At 41.4% G+C, this 16,397-nt stretch overlaps 1 protein-coding gene across 2 annotated transcripts in view; it reads left to right on the plus strand.

The window, feature by feature from the left end:
• The first annotated feature begins 890 nt into the window (after positions 1-890).
• LOC104944837 (SPRY domain-containing SOCS box protein 4-like) overlaps positions 891-16,397 on the plus strand; it is an 87,102-nt gene continuing 71,595 nt past the window's right edge. The window contains exon 1 of one of the 2 annotated variants that reach the window (XM_010770415.1): positions 891-1,044. The gene's annotated coding sequence lies outside the window, so the exon portion shown is untranslated. Of the gene's footprint in view, positions 1,045-1,076; positions 1,097-16,397 lie in introns of those variants that run through there. The other variant, XM_010770416.1, reaches the window with a different exon arrangement.

The raw sequence follows: 16,397 nt of genomic DNA on the forward strand, positions 1-16,397 counted from the left end.
CAGATGTTAGGGTTGATTAGCACAAACACTGCCCTATTACAACTCGATGCTAATCAATCAACTCTCCTCTGTTCTAATTTTACACATCAGCCTACATTTCAGATATTACAGCACATCAGTTTATTGGTTGTGGTTATGCATCTTAATTGAATACCACTTATAATCTATGTTTTGTGACAAATATTCAGCTGGAAACCACAATATGGGATGTGCACGATATACAAAGCATGGGGATTGTGTTACCTTCAAGTGCTGTCGGAATCTTAGAATGGTAATGACTGAAAATACGTTTAAAACTAGAAAGGCGGGGGGAAACCAAGGTTTGAATCATTTTGATGAAAAAAATAAAATAAGGTCCTACTATGAAATGAACGTACTCAGATGTCATATGCTAATGTCCAATTGAAAAATGTCTTCACAGAGATTGTTTTTTGTTACTTTATACATCCTTACCACTGTCTTGGAAAGATAGCAGCACATAGATAAAGAACAACAACGTGTTAAAAGATACTAACATAAATAGAGGCAGTACCATTATAAAATAAAAAAAAGCAAATACAACTTTATGTTTAGGAAAATGACTTGATAAATGAAGTAGAACAAATAAGATACTAAATACAATACAGCTATGTAAGAAACCAAGGGTTTTGATATAACGGTTATTTGATAAAACAATTAGAGCAAAAACTAGTATTAGAGCAATAGTTTTAATAGTAATAGCAGCTGCAGTAGTCCTGATATTATTTGTGTACAGCTCCATCAACAGAAGTTTGAGTTTACGAGTAGTCCCTGAACTCAACATAGGAGCCTGAGCCAATAGCATGAGAGCAGAACTCTGTGTTGTGGTGGAAGCGACCAATCAGCGCTCGTTCTGCGGAGTAAATTGACACTCAGCGTCGGGTCCCTGGTGCCTGGATGTATCGAGCTGCAGTTTGCTGCAACAAAGAAACCGCCGCTGCATCGCGAAAACACAAGTAACATCGCCGGAATAACCTCGTGGACATTTGCAGAGAAGAGGAGAGACTCGGCCCTTCTTCATTCGTGGTGAGATAATTGGAGAAAAGTGTCATTTGGAGTGGAGCTGAGTTTGTGTTCGGTGAGTGTTCCTCTGTTTACACCGGATGAGCTCACCACAGCATCTGGAGCACAAGGTTATGTGTAGTTGTAGGAAGGCGAGAACAACGATGGGTTTTCCTTCAAAAAGTATCTTAAAACCATGTTTGGACCGTTAATTGACTTTATACATGTATAACTTACACTGACATTAAAAGTATTGCCCTTTGTACATCGATGGTTACTATTAGTTTGTCACCTCTTCTTAAATATCCAGCTAAAGCTCTTACAGGTTAACATCAGAAATACTTAGACACAGTTTACCTCAATGCGCAAGGTTTCACGCGATGTTTCTACACATTGGGTTTACCTCTCACACCAATGGCAACTCATCTGTCGTCCTACCTCACACACAGTAATGTGATGGAAAGGTTGACTGAATCTCTCTGTATTGCATGCAAGTGGTGTAAGGGATGAATTATAAGTGATCAATGAGAGATGTGCATTTATTAGAAATCCAAAGAAACCATGGATTCAAAAAGTATACCAGTAGTTTACAATCTTTGTGGCTCGTCGTGATCTGTGACCTCTCAAATTGAAGCCAACTCTTGTAGGGACCTCTTGTCATCCATTGCTTGTCTATAAGACTAGTTTTACCCAAAGTGATGTTTCTGAGATTGTTTAATGTGAGAGTTTGACAGCCATACACAGGTACGTATAACTCTCTGGTATTTCACAATAAAAGAGAAAAGATTATAAAGTTAGTCAAAAAACATTTAACCCCTTTGACATCTTAGGGATCATGGTTAGAAACCACTGGCTGAGACAAAGTGCACTATCAAAGTAACGTTTGTTTCAAAAGGATTAATTAAGCAATAGCTCACGACAGGCCGTGGTATATGCTCATTATATCACAGCTAAGGGGCGTGGTTCGGCCCGACGCGAGCGGAGGGTCGACAACCCCCTTAGCTGTGATATAATGAGCATATATCACGGCCTGAAGTGAGCTATTGCTTTTATAAAACGGTTACCAAGTGTGGCAATATGAAAGAAAAATACACACTCTAAGAGTGTGTATTTTTCTTTCATATTGCCACACTTGGTAACCGTTTTATAAAAGCAATAGCTCACTTCAGGCCGTGATATATGCTCATTATATCACAGCTNCACCTATAACTCTCTAAAAACTACTGCTGGTCTAGAGACACTTCCTGTGGCACTTCTGTTGAATATTCAGTATATTTAGGATTAGAATGCAAAACAGCAAATGTTGGTTATTAAAGGTTAATCCTTTTGAAACAAACGTTACTTTGATAGTGCACTTTGTCTCACCCAGTGGTTTCTAACCATGATCCCTAAGATGTCAAAGGGGTTNAGTAAGACCCCCCCGGAGGTCGAAGTTAATCTTAAATGTTTCCATTTTATGCTTTGTAAATTTGTTTCGTAACGGAAGAAATTTAAATATATTTATAAAACTGACAAGTCAAATCAAGCAATCTGATTGGTCGATAGCGTTTTTGCAGACCTCTTTGATTACAGATTTGAAAACATTGTTGCTTGCTTTAAAAGTAGCACAATTCATTATGTTAAACCTTCAAAAGTATCTAGATATCCCTGCCCTAATGCCAAAGGAACTGCACACGGAATATGTTTTGCCGTTTGATGTCTATGTCTGGACCGCTGCGTCAAAAAGGAGGGCTTCTGCCCCGTTACTTCTCCGCTGCTTTCTTGTTCCAGTTCCAGTATGAAAAGCCCAACGGTATACTGTTTTTCTCAGACGCGGAGGGATACTGACTTGTTGTGAAAAGTAACTTACAATTCTACCCGTGGTATACGCTCAGTATATCACGGCTAAGAACCAATCAGATTGCTTGATTTGACTTGTCCGTTTTATAACCTTTAATAACCAACATTTGCTGTTTTGCATTCTAATCCTAAATATACTGAATATTCAACAGAAGTGCCACAGGAAGTGTCTCTAGACCAGCAGTAGTTTTTAGAGAGTTATAGGTGTCTGTATTTGGTAACAGTACCTTTCCTCGCAGGACTTCCATTAGTGATTCATTCTCTCTGTGGGTCCACCTTGACATTTACTCGACTCTGATGGGTAAGGTGACAAGGACATGAAAAATGCAGTGCAGATGGTGAGGGCAGGAAGAGGAGGAGGAGCAGAGAGAGATTGTAAAAGAAGAGCTGAGGAGAGGAAAGGTAGCAGAGAGAGATCAGTGTAAACAGGGTGCGTGTGTGTGTGCGTGTGCGTGTGTGTGTGTGTGTGTGTGTGTGTGTGTGTGTGTGTGTGTGTGTGTGTGTGTGTGGTTTGCTGGTTGATTGATGACCTGTCAGGATAAGGGAGGGGGTGTCTGGTGGGGAGAGAGATGAGGGGATGGAGAGATGGAGGAGAAGGAGGGGATGCAGCGTTGTAATGGTGACAGGGAGTCATTTATCTGTCTGCTGGATCTGACCGTCCGGTCGCTGCGGGAGATCAATCTGCTCACCAGCACCTCCCCTCAGAGCCTCTTTCTTCTTCTCTTTAATCTTCCATCCATAATTTCCTACTTTCCCCCTCTTCTTCTCCTTCCTGTTTCCCATGGTATTCCCCATTACCTTTGTCAAACCTCATGTTGCACACGTCTTCCTCGCCTGCCTCTTCACAGCACTTTGTTTCCTGTCCTGTTCTTCTGCGTTACTGCCTTCAGTTCTTGAACTCATTGACACTTTAACTACTGACGCTTCTACTTCGTTGGAACTTTTCAGTGACATGTTGATACTTTTCAGCACAGTTCAGCTTCTTCCAGTACTTAATCCCAATCTTCAACTACTTTCAGAGACGATAGCAACAAAGCTGTCTTACACATTTCAATTACTCTTAGCAAACATGCTCAACTGATTTCACCTCAAGTCACACTATGTGGGTTTAGAATTAGTTTTATGTTTCCCACCTGCAGTTTTCAGTGTAAGAAAATATATTAGCATTTTCCTCCTGCTGTTTCCAGTGTTGTACATTCTTTGAATTTTTTCTCTCCTCCTGCTCAGCTCTCTCCCTCCTAATCTGTTTTCTCTCTGTCTTTCTTTCCTGCTTTTCCCCTCCTTAAAAAAATCTCCCCTTCTCCCCCTTATCCCTCCAGAAGGACTAATAAGCAGCATTATGAGTCAGTGTGAGGAAAGAGGCAGATGGGACTCAGCTTGTAGGCCAGATAAGGGTTTTTAACTCTGCTGTGCCTTATCACACCCTGTCACTGCTACTTAAATTGAAAAGATACTGACTGGCATTATCTGTAGAGCGGTACAAATCTTTAAACTGAGATAGTGGAACGTCTGCCTGAAGCTTGTTGGAGTAATCCCTGTACAGGAGGGTGCCAGCAATGTCAGATTACTTATTTAAATGCAGAGATGAGTGACTTTTATTGGATAGTTCTCAAAGGCAATAACCGCCAAGGAGTTAACTCTGTTATTGAGCATCAAATAATTAACCTCTTGGTCACATAGTTAACATTTAAATTACATTTCTTCTTTTCTTGCCAGTTGCTGGACAAATTGCTAATCTGCTCAGTGACCATCGTGTCACGGTGCTCATCATTCAGTGACGCACAAGGCGAAGTGGTGACAAGATAGCCAACATTGTCAGGAGAAGCTGTTTTCCATCAGAGGTCATTATTTTAAATGACTTGATTTCCATGCCTCCCCACTGTGTTTTGAATGTGCTATTGCAGAGTACCACCCGAAGGCTCAGAGATCTGAACCTGTGAAGCCTCAAATTAGTCTCAATGAAGGCGCAGAATAGATCACAGTGTTGTGTTTCTGATGGTGAGAGAGTCACATTTGGCAAGCATGAGCAAAGTGTTGAATTGGAGTTTTGAAAGATCTATGTGTTGAACTACGGTTGCAACTAGCAAGCATTTTCATTAATTATCAGTCATTTGTATGTAAAATGGAAAACATATTAGTTTTTACCGCAATCACAGTATTTCCCAGAGCAGAAAGGGACACCTTAAAATATTGTATTAACTACTGGACACATTTTCATAAAATATAACTACAACCATCCAAGCCCCTCTGAGGATACATTGTAGTAACTACTGTGTGATTCCTTAACTTTGTATGCAACTCTGGTCTGGTAAAGAACTATGTAATATTATATATATATATAGGAGAATATGAAAGTTAGTTTAAACTAAAGTTAATATTAATTAATGACAAATGTATCTTTTTAGAAACGTTATGTCCCATAAATGTTGGATTGAATGCTTCCCTGCTGATACATTTAACTGTTCAGTCGACCCTGATTAAAGTACGCTCAAGGTTATGCAAGCATCTCATAGTAATTAGGAATTTGGAAATATGCCAAATTGGTACCAAGTGACATGCGTCTCAGCTGTGCAAGTATTGCTGATTAGCAAATGTTAGCAATTAGCATGCAAATATGCTAAACTAAGGTAATGAACATAGTTGACATTATACATTCTTTACACCAGCTGTTAAAATTGCCATTGTGAGCATGTTAGCATGCTAAGGTTAGCATTGACTCAAGTAAGAGCTGTCTGAGCCACTAGCATGGCTGAAGGCTGATTAAGGATCTGACAATCAACGTATTCAGCTATGTATGCAATGGATAATTGGATAGCTTTCTGTCAGTCTGTGTGGTTCACCATTTCATTTATATATTTCTGCCCAAGGACAAACATGTAAATGTATTCATCTTAGACCGACAGATGGGAGTGGGAATTACTTTTTATGCAGCAGCCTTTTGTTAAGTCAGTGATAGACTGCTGAGCCCACAGAAAAATCACAGACACTCTCTTGAACACAGACACACACGCGCACATATATAAATACACACATGTCACTCAGGGAAAACAGCCCTCTCATGCACCGCTGCGCTCTAAAGTCAATGACATCAGCTGATGCAGAGGGGAAACAAACTGGAAGATGATGTGTTCCTCCTACCCTTGACAGGCACTTAGTGTCTAAATGCACTGTGCAACTTGTGTGTGTGTGCACACCTGTGTGTTTGTGTGTTGTACCTGCTTACTCTCAAAGGTCATTACAATGACAGCCTAACTCAAGTAATGGTGCACTTTACAGTAAGATGGCTAGATTCCCTCCTGGAGCCTGACAGTCCACTGAGTGGCAGAGATGTTGTCTATTCCTGAAAATCTCTTGTGTGCAACTTTACTGTTGAATTGCTTCTCCTTGTTTATAGCTTGCTCATCAGTTTATCGGGGCGAGGTTGATGCTGCTTGTCATCTTGTTGTCATCCTGTGATACGCTTGAGTTTGTCAAGGGAAGATGCAGCAGCGAGTCATTAATCAAAGTCCGCCTGACGCTGCTTATCGCCTGACACGCCAGCAGTGGAGCCCTCGGAGAGGCAACATGAAATCATTAGTGTTGTGACAAACGGATTAGTTACTGCTAATGTCCACTTTTGTAAAACTGGTCGTATCAGTTCATTTTCCTTCATCTGGTCACGAATCGTTGGGTTTTACTGTGGCTCCCTCTCATCGTGTCTTGACATCTTGTCGGATCTCATTGGAAATTTGATCTATCTTTTAGAATTGTTAAGCGTGGAAGTAGTGAGGTGCTCATTTACATATAAATGACAGGAGTGTCTGAGTTGCTGTGCTCTTGCTCATTTGTCATCTTGTGTTGATTTATTGTGTTGATTTATTGTGTCTGTGTGTGCGTGTGTGTCAGTGAAACGTCATTATGTGTCAATGTGGACAATCGGCTCTGAATCCGCTGCCTCGCCCTGCTCCTGGCTGCATTTCACAGCTTCCGGCAGATTATCTGATAGCTTTTCCACTTGGATCAAATCGATTGACTCATCCTGGAATTCAAAGCTGGCGTGTGTGTGTGTGAAAATATAATGCGATGGAGGGAAAACTAACAGGAGGTTTAAGTGCTCATGTATACCTAGAACAACATTGTCTTCTTGGATGATTTAAGATTTCTTTTTGTTTTACGAAAAGCAAATAATATCCTGTCAGAGACTCTCTCTCTCTCTCTCTCTCTCTCTCTCTATCTTTAAAAGCTTTAGAGTCTTCTCATGTATCATCTCAGAGTGTTTTTGTTACAGGAATCCTTGCTGGCTTCTCCAACGATTTACTTATAAACCCAAAAATATACTAGACAGCACACTTCAACACATCATATTCACACTAATATTGGATGTCAGAAGTATGCTTTATGTCATTAATAATACATACTATTTTTGTTAAAAGCCACCCCCATTTTTACGTTTTTGATTTCTTCGTTAACCGTTGAGGCATTCGAGAAAGTCAAAAGTCAAGGTAACAAAGGGTAATTCGTTAATAAATATATATATATGATCAATTTATGGGGGAAGGCCATATTTATAGACACAGCAGCAGTGGTCATCACATTATCAAATAGTATCTGACACCTTCTATGATTGGGTGTGTACCAACAATATCTCCCACTGTAAAGCCGTGTGTGTAGGCAGGGTTTCTCGATAGACATGTCTAAACTTCACCCAACAGGAGTTCGTGGCATACTGGATGATGATGAGTAGGTGTTTTAGTTTCTACTCGCTAAATCTTCAGGGGAAAAGCTTTTACTGAACCTGCACTAGCAAGATTAGACCAGTCACTTGCAGTACATCTGTGGTTTTTCGCTCTACCTGGCAGATACTTGGAGCTAAATGGGAGATAAACTGAGGGAGACTGTTTATAGTAGTCATCACAAAAACAACTACCACCATAACTGATTATTGATAATGATTCCTGGTCGATTTCTGTGTGAGGCTGTTGACTAAAATGGCTGTTGTGACACTAAAGCTCCATATGTCCATGCATCTGTTACCAGTGCAACATTATAAAGCATCATGTCCCTTCATGGCTGAGAGTAATTAGTGTATCAGCTGCTGGGCTTTAATATTCCCGTTTAGATGGAGCTCAATGGGATATGATCTGCTTACACTATGGGACAGCCGGTGTTTTAGAAAAAGTGTGAGGGCATTTCCTCCCCTGCTTCCCACTCTCTCCCTTTTACTGTCTTTGTCTCTCTCCGTGTATTTTCTGGCCATAATTACAGAGCTCATGAAAGCGTTTAGAGTCTCATGAATATTTAGGTCTTGGAGGGGAAGTGTCAGGGGAGACCCATGTGTGGTTGGTCTGCCCTAATTATGGAGATAGGCTTCCACACACTCGCGCACACACACACACACTCACACGCACTCACACTCACACGCACGCGCACACACACAAGTGAGAGAGGACGGCCAGAAAATGATCAAAAGCGACCAATTTGGGAAAAGTTAATATTGGCTTTAACAAAGATGTCAGCATTCTGAAAAGAATGGAGCATGCAGCACACACACACACACACACACACACACACACACACACACACACACACACACACACAGATATAGAGTGATAGCACAGCTGGTTGTGGATAGCAGCTGGTTATTCTGCTCCCTATTGTTTAATATCGGGCTAATGATGGAGAGAACCTGGGAAATCAGTCAAGGGGTCTCTCTCTCTCTCTCTCTCTGTGTGTGTTTTAGGCCTTTTCTCATGGCAAGGATGAAGAGAAGTGTGACTCATTGACTCTGTGATGGGCGCCATTGAGTCAAGGGGTGACAGGAGGAGGGAGTCATGCCTTTTGGTTTAAGAATGCTGGAGAGGAAGGAAGGGGTGCATGAACTGAACCATGCAGACACCAGAAAACCTCATCCAAGCTAAAAGAGGGTTGGGAGCGGAAGGGGTGAGAAAAGAGGAAGATGGCAAGGAATAAAAGGTGGATGAGACAGATCCGGTGAAAAGGAGGGTGGAGAGAGGAAAGAGGAAGTCAAGAGTGTATGAGAGAAGAAAAAAGGTGAGAAGCGGGTGAGAAAGAAGCAAACGAGAGAGGAAAGGCATTTTGAAGGAGGCTTGTAGTATAATGAGTCAGTCTGGGAGGCTGAAGGATGGAGGGGATGTGGGGAGAGACCTAGATGAGGATAAGAGGAGAGGGAGTACAGCGAGTGTGCCACTGCAGATGGTGATGTAAAGGTGAGAAGCGAGGGTGGGGAATTCGAACACGACATGTTTAGTCCCAGAATAGAGAAGAGCATGGTAGTATGTATGATTCACTCCAGGAAGGTGTGTTTTATAAATTCATAGTGCTCACATACTGTCGCTGAACTGAGATCAAGAGTTAGAAGTGGTCCCTCAGGCTACCATACGCATATATCACTGTAGGATCAGAGCACATTTAGGAGCTAGAAAAAGCCCCGGATACAGGATCATTGAAGAAAGGACAAATTAAAGAACATATTTGTCTTTGGTGACTGTGAAGGCCATAGCACATGGTTTTATCCTTTTTTAAACTGCTCAAACTATTCACTGACCCTTTATATGGAAACATCTGAACTTGTTATGTTAAAACACTTATTTAAACAGACTGTCCGCCTGTAATTTGTCACCTAGACTATCTGTATATTTAAAGTCGGCTGTCTGACACTTGTAAACACAACTTGCAAAGTCACACCCTCCCCCCCAAGTTGAACAAAGTCAGAAATGTGTCTCGTTTGTTATTGGGTTTACACTTGAGACCTATAAAACTACTATCAGTATCAATGTAGTGTTTCTTATTAGTGCTATGGTCGTATTTCAGTTGTTTCTGATTAGGGCAACACTTTAGCAGCTTTAAGAAAAAGTGCTACACCCAGCTTCTTCTTTTAGCACTCTGAATTTATTGTGTGAACGCTTTGAGCACTTCGAGTTGAACATACCAGTGTTTTGCCGGCGCTTTTCTGCCAGAAAAAAACTTGCGAGTCGTAAACATGATAGTAAATGATATCCCAGCAGAAACCTACGAAAAAAACGTGACCTTAAACATTTGGGGTCAAAGCCTAACCTCAAACATCTCGTCGGAGTTTCACATATCTAGGGTTATCATCCTACAAGACCCCATCCACTCGACAAGTGCAAGGATTTAGCAAAGACAATATCGCATTGCATCATGGGAAATAATTGCCTGAGTGTTTTGGGAGCTTGACCCTTATTTAAAGTCAGGATATCTGCTGCTCCTGTTATGACCAGCCTTGTTAAAAATCTGGCCCAACTTTATGGAACTGCAATATTATTTCACTGGAAAACCCCCTTTAATCTGAAGAGGGTAAAAGAGTTGACAACATTCAAAAAGTAGATACACACTGTTGAAGCCCTGATGTAGCTCATGACTATAACATTCTCGCTTGAACACTGAGAGCTCGATCATTAAAGACAACTTATTTCTATAACAGACCCAAGTCTTTGCTAAATGTCTTGTCACTGTTAATTATCGGCCACACAGACCGGGGAGTTCTGCCGTCCAGCCGTCGGAGCGCTGCGGTTCCAACAGGAGATCAGCCTCGTCTGGCCGCCACCATGTGTGAGCTCTCATCAGGCCACTTCACAGCCGTCTGAGCGGAAACCAGACCACCACCAAGTGCTGGGAAGGCCCACTCCTGCCGCACAGACGCTGACACACACACACACACACACACACACACACACACACACACACACACACACACACACACACACACACACACGCTGCTATGATTATGGACACAGGCAGACGCTCAAAGACACACAAACACACGTGTCAGCACCACTTATAACAGACCACAGTTTGATGAGGTGTGTCACCAGTCTGAGCGGATTGGGGCCCACTCTCTGACTGTCTGTGTGTAGGTGTCTGTGTGTGTGAGCGAGAGAGAAAGAGAGTTTGTTAGCAGTTAGTAATCACATAATACAATCGCTGTTCATCAACCAACTCTAAACAGTCACTGCACTTGACAGGCTTATAATGTCATAAGCAGCAGCAGCTGTTTGTTTATGAATATGTATGCGCATGTATATGCTCAGCTGCCAGTAAAAGGCTGAAACAATGTATTTGTTTTATAGGTCCTTCTTTATATTTATTTATTTATTAGCCGAGCATTTAAATGAATAAACTATTTCAGTGTAGCCTGCAGGTGGTCCGAGCGCTTCAAAGTGTCCTTAGCGCTGTGTATTACTTTCACATTTTGTTATGTTTTTCCAAACCAAATGGGAGGGCTTTGCCACATTTTGGTAGATATTTTTGGAACTAGAGAAGAGTTGTCATTATAATGAAAATGTCAAATATCACTCTCCCTCACACAGTCATTTTAGGTTGTCAGCGCAGCGAAAGGAAATAGAAACAAGCTTGTTCCACGGGCAATACATATATTAGACAAAAAAGGCCTGCAGGTGGCTTTGTGATTGATGTGGACAGTGTGTGATTTCTTTATTTGTTTCACCAGTGGGGAACCTGCAAACAACTTGACTTTGACAAACAACTTGAGACCAGGAATTCTGTTTGTTATGATTTTCCTGAGTTCCCTGAAAGCACATAAACCTACAGAGACTGTTTTTGTTTTATACAACACAAAGCTTTTTTTTCTTTAACACTAACCAAAGAACCATTTCAAAATCATGCTTAAAGTGGACCTATCATGCTATATTTGAATAATATAGTGTAGGACCATAATATCAAACAGATCATGCATTTTAGCCATTTCTCATTTCGCTCAATTTAACACTTTTCATGGGCTGATTCTGTGAGAACAGCACCATCTACAGGCCTGGCATATGTACTACAGCGTCTCCAGCGCTTTCGAACGGCAATGTCCCTGGCTGTCTCCTCCTGATTGGTGGAGTTGACCCAATAGCCGTAGCGCCACTTCTGTGACGTCATAGAAGTGTTACAATCTGGATCAGTCTGTATCAGATCCGTTGCAGCCCCTTTTTAAGAGATTTGGGTATGGAGGAAAATATAGAGGGTTGTGTTTTCTGACACTTGGTGTAGTNTAGAAGTGTTACAATCTGGATCAGTCTGTATCAGATCCGTTGCAGCCCCTTTTTAAGAGATTTGGGTATGGAGGAAAATATAGAGGGTTGTGTTTTCTGACACTTGGTGAGTTCCCTGGAACACCAGGGACACATATTCATGTATAAAAGACGTACAAAAGTGCATTTTGCATGATAGGTGCCCTTTAACTTAGATTCTGTGTGTGTGCTTGTGTTTATGCACAATTTAGGAACAAATGCAAGGATGATTTTTTTTTTATGGCCACTGACTTAAACCTGGTCTTTTTGGCATCCTAGAAGACATCATTAATATATTGTCACACATAAATCATCAACTTTGAAGGCACAATGGGTAGGCATATTCAGTAACAGTACCCACAAATAGCTTTCGCATTCAAGAGCAAAAACATCATTATTTTGTGATTTCTTCAGTGTAATTGGTTCCTTTTTCATGGTAGTAGTAATTTGTTTTTACCAAGCAGCACTTGTTTACCTCCTCATCCTTCGTGAAGAAAAGCTAAAGAAGAGGACTTACTCTCCATGCCATCTCAGTGTTTTGTTTGGAGAATACACATGCAATTTCCTTGTCTGCTTTTTGTCGCAGTAAAAGCATACCAGAATATGTTCTAAAGGCTCTTCTTCCTCCTGTATTATTAGCTGTGACTTGGTCTTTGTTTTGGATTCCAACACCAACATTATCTCCAGCATCTTCAAATTTTTGAGAAATACCTTGAGTGTGGCATTTGAACCCAGCTATGTTTTTCAACAGCTTTTGAGCACACATCCAACTCGATTTAAAAACGAGTGTACTGGAGCTCTTAGAGAACACTTAGAGCAGAAGCACTGTGTCATCTCAGTCAGCACTTTACTACCGCATACTAAAACACACCGGAGAGAGGGAGAGAGAAAGTGAGAGGAGACACTTGTGTAGGATTACAGGAGACGTTGAGGAGAATCCAATGTGTGTAAATGAGTAGTAGACTGAGAAAAATGTTTGTATTTGAGAGAGGAAGAGAGATGGGTGATAAGCTAGTGCTAGTGATGTAAAGGACACGAGGTTCACATCCCCCACTTATGTTTTATTCATCCATTCAGGTTTGTTTTTCATTAAGCCAAGATCTGGGTCAGATACTGGAGCATGTGTGGAAGTGGAAGAAGAAGAAATCAAAAGGAGGACTGATGTTTCTGTACAATGGAGACTGAAGACTGCCAGTTTAGAGGGATGAGTGGGCAGAGGCAGGATATGAAACAGGTTCAGTGACATGAAGACAGGCAGACAGACAGGCGTATGTGAGCCAGATGTTTGTCGACTTCCTCTCCATGGTCCCTTGGTCGGAAACCAACAGGTGCTTGCATTTAAATGGCAGATGGCGACTGTTTGTGGCAAGAAAGAAGGAAAAAGCATCAGCTTTCTTCAGGGCTCATGCCTCCAAGCTGGCTTATCTGCGTCTGTAACAGATCTCATCGCCTTGAATTAGTCAAAGAAACAGGAGGTGGCTGTAAAACTGGAGAATCTGAACACCCAGGAGCATGTGTCTGTGTATAGGAAGGAGAGACAGACAGTGAGGATTTGACATAAAGCAATTAGTGGATTAATCTAATAGTCAATTGTTGCTTTGACTATTAAACAATTTGGATAATCGTTTTGAGCCCATTTTCAATCAGAAATACCAAAAATCAGTTTGTTCTAGCTTCAAATTGATTAATCACATAGGACTTTTACCTTTTTTATGGCTAGAGGATGCATTTTACAGTACTAGTAATTGTTTAAAAGTGTTTTAGTTGCCATTCTTATAACATGTAGTTTTCGTCAACAGTGCTGATTTCCTTGCAAGCTGAATACATGAACTGCCACTATCTGACTTGCTTGAGGCGTAGAAATCGTCTATATCAATATCCAGCTCCACCTTTATGGAGTTTTCTTTTGAGAAAAGCTTTCTGGCGTCACATAATTGAATATTCCCGGTGTAATGTTTATATTTTATACAGGAGAGTGGTCCTAGGGAAATATTTGGCCCATTTAAGGGGGGAGGGGGGTGAGTGAAGAGACATGGAGATGGAGCGAACAGGAAAGCAGAGGAGATATGGAAACGATGGAGCAGATGATAAGAAGCTCATTATTCATCTGGCTCTTTATATCCTCCACGCCTCTTGTCACGCGTACAGCGGAGACATCATCTGTGTAGGCCTCATCCTACAGGAACGTGTCGCCTGCTCACCTGTCTGTCTCTACGTGTGTGTGTGTGCGCGCGCACCTCCTCTGTACTTCTGTAGTTGTCATGGCAACATTAGATCATCTGACATACGATGGTATTTTCCATGAGATGTATAATGAGCCAAGATCTTTTGTTTTCAGGGGAAGATATTCATCAGTTTGACCTTTAACCCTCTGCAGAGCAAATAGCTGCAGTCTGAATGTGTAAGCTCTTTCTGGTGCAGCATTCAGTTTTACACACTCTTCTCTCTTTAACTCGGAGCAAGGTCTGCTGTTTCCTGACTCCCATTCATCACTGGTGGTGGTAACTTTTTTGTCGGAGAATAGAGAGAACAGTGAGTTTAATGAACCTAATACTCGGTTAGTGGTCCTTACTTAAATTCCATGTTGTCCGATTTAGCTGTGTAAAGAACAATTTCTTTTCCACGCATGCAGGGTCCCCTATACAATCTGCTCCACATCAGAGTGTCTGATGCGTGACCCTGTCTGGAAGGTCAGATGAAAGAACTGGGGATCATTTGGAGTAGGGGATCTCGAAACATGCGGAGAACTGCGCACATTTTATACCAAACGTACAAAGAAAGATAGAGAAGTTTGAACCATCCACAAAGCTGGACAATTTCAGTGTTAATCGAGTGTGAATGTCATAAAATGTAGTCACAGAAAGGAACTGACAAAGGGCCCCCTAATCCGACAGCAGAGAGTTGTGAAGGGTGGAGAGGGTTTCTGAAGCTATTGGAACATCCAACAAGCCGTCCTTATAGACTACATCAGGACCCCTCATCCCTCCTCTTGATTACTGATGAAAAATGATCGGCTTCTTTGATAAAAAGTCTTTCAGACCACTGATTTGAGTAGGTAGGAGCAGGGCGGACACACACAGGGACATGAGTCATGACTAGTGAGGGAGAGTGTTAGAGAGGTCTGGACGGAGACTGAGAGACAGTGAGTGGCACCTGCAGAGAGCTGCTAATCCCAGAGTAAAGTAGATTACTGCAGCGGCCTCAGGCTTCCTCACAGTGCGTCTGGAGGAGACAGCGCTGCTCTGAGCCGCTGAGTCGCTGCGGGCTGAGAAACTGCTGCCGGCGCTGCTGTGTTGACCAGAATGTTCCTCGATATCACTCACTCCATTCTCAAGTCCTTGACTCTTCTTTAAGCCGTCCGTCATCTCCTACGTGTCACTTCACCTGCTCTGCAGAGTCCTGCTGTCAAACAAGGTCTGTGTGTGTGGCAGCTTTCACTCTGCTCTGCACTGTGTATGTGTGTGTGTGTGTGTGTGTGTGTGTGTCTGTTTGGGTACCAATACACACAATGTTGCAAAGAGCCCTTAACTGGTGTTTGTGTAAGTTAATAACTATCTAGAAGTACGTCTTTTTTTAAAGAAACTGTTCATCTTTTAAAATAATTTCTGAATAACTTTCTTTCTCTTTTCACTTTTCAAAACAATATTTTTTCCCCCCAGTTCTCTTCTTTTGTTTTTCAATTCAAATATATCTCTATTTTCCTTCCTTCAAGCTTCAAACAGTACATTTTACATAATATTTGGCTGCAGTGCACCTTTTGAACATCTTAAAAATATGACGAGTTATATGTTCAATAAAAATTGCTATTCTAGCCCTCAGATTTTCTCTGGCTTTGATAGTATTTTTATCAAATTTTAAACAAATCCGTGTCCAGGATCAATATCCCTCAGGTGTTTCAGCCTTGAAATGTCTACAGAATATATTTTTTCATGACATCGTTTCATCTCTGTTTTGCTGAGTTTAATATAAAGGCGCAGCAATAATGAGGGACAAGTGGGACAGAGGAAAACAACACATACTTCAAACTTGGTGGGGGGGCTTCTCTGTGGACGTCTACAGTACAACAACATAACGGAGTGCGTGTTGCATCGTGTGACAGGGCTAACATCACATTTCGTAAATGAGTGTCTTTGCACAGTGTGGCATGTGGTAAATAGAAAATATGAAACTCGGGGGTTGATGTGAAGTAGTTATGACCTACTGCGAGAGCACCACAACAATGAAGAAAAAGGCAGTAAGGAAACTAAAAATGTCTAAGTACAGGTTGCTATATTGTTTTTTTGCTGTATGCAGTCAAGATAACTGGATATGTTTTTCTGCTTTTATTGATGACAGGCAACCTAGTAGTCCACTTCCCTTTCACTTTTGTACAGACACATACAGGATAAAGACGTAGTCATGTAGACTGAACACTAGATAAAGTGTACTGATTTCAGTCCTGAACATCATTTTAAAAGTTCAAGCAATTGTGGCAATAGTTATAACTGAAGAGTTATGTGTGTGTGT

This window comes from Notothenia coriiceps, unplaced genomic scaffold, assembly GCF_000735185.1.
Source record: "Notothenia coriiceps isolate Sejong01 unplaced genomic scaffold, NC01 NC01_scaffold00008957, whole genome shotgun sequence".
NCBI classification, from domain to species: domain Eukaryota; kingdom Metazoa; phylum Chordata; class Actinopteri; order Perciformes; family Nototheniidae; genus Notothenia; species Notothenia coriiceps.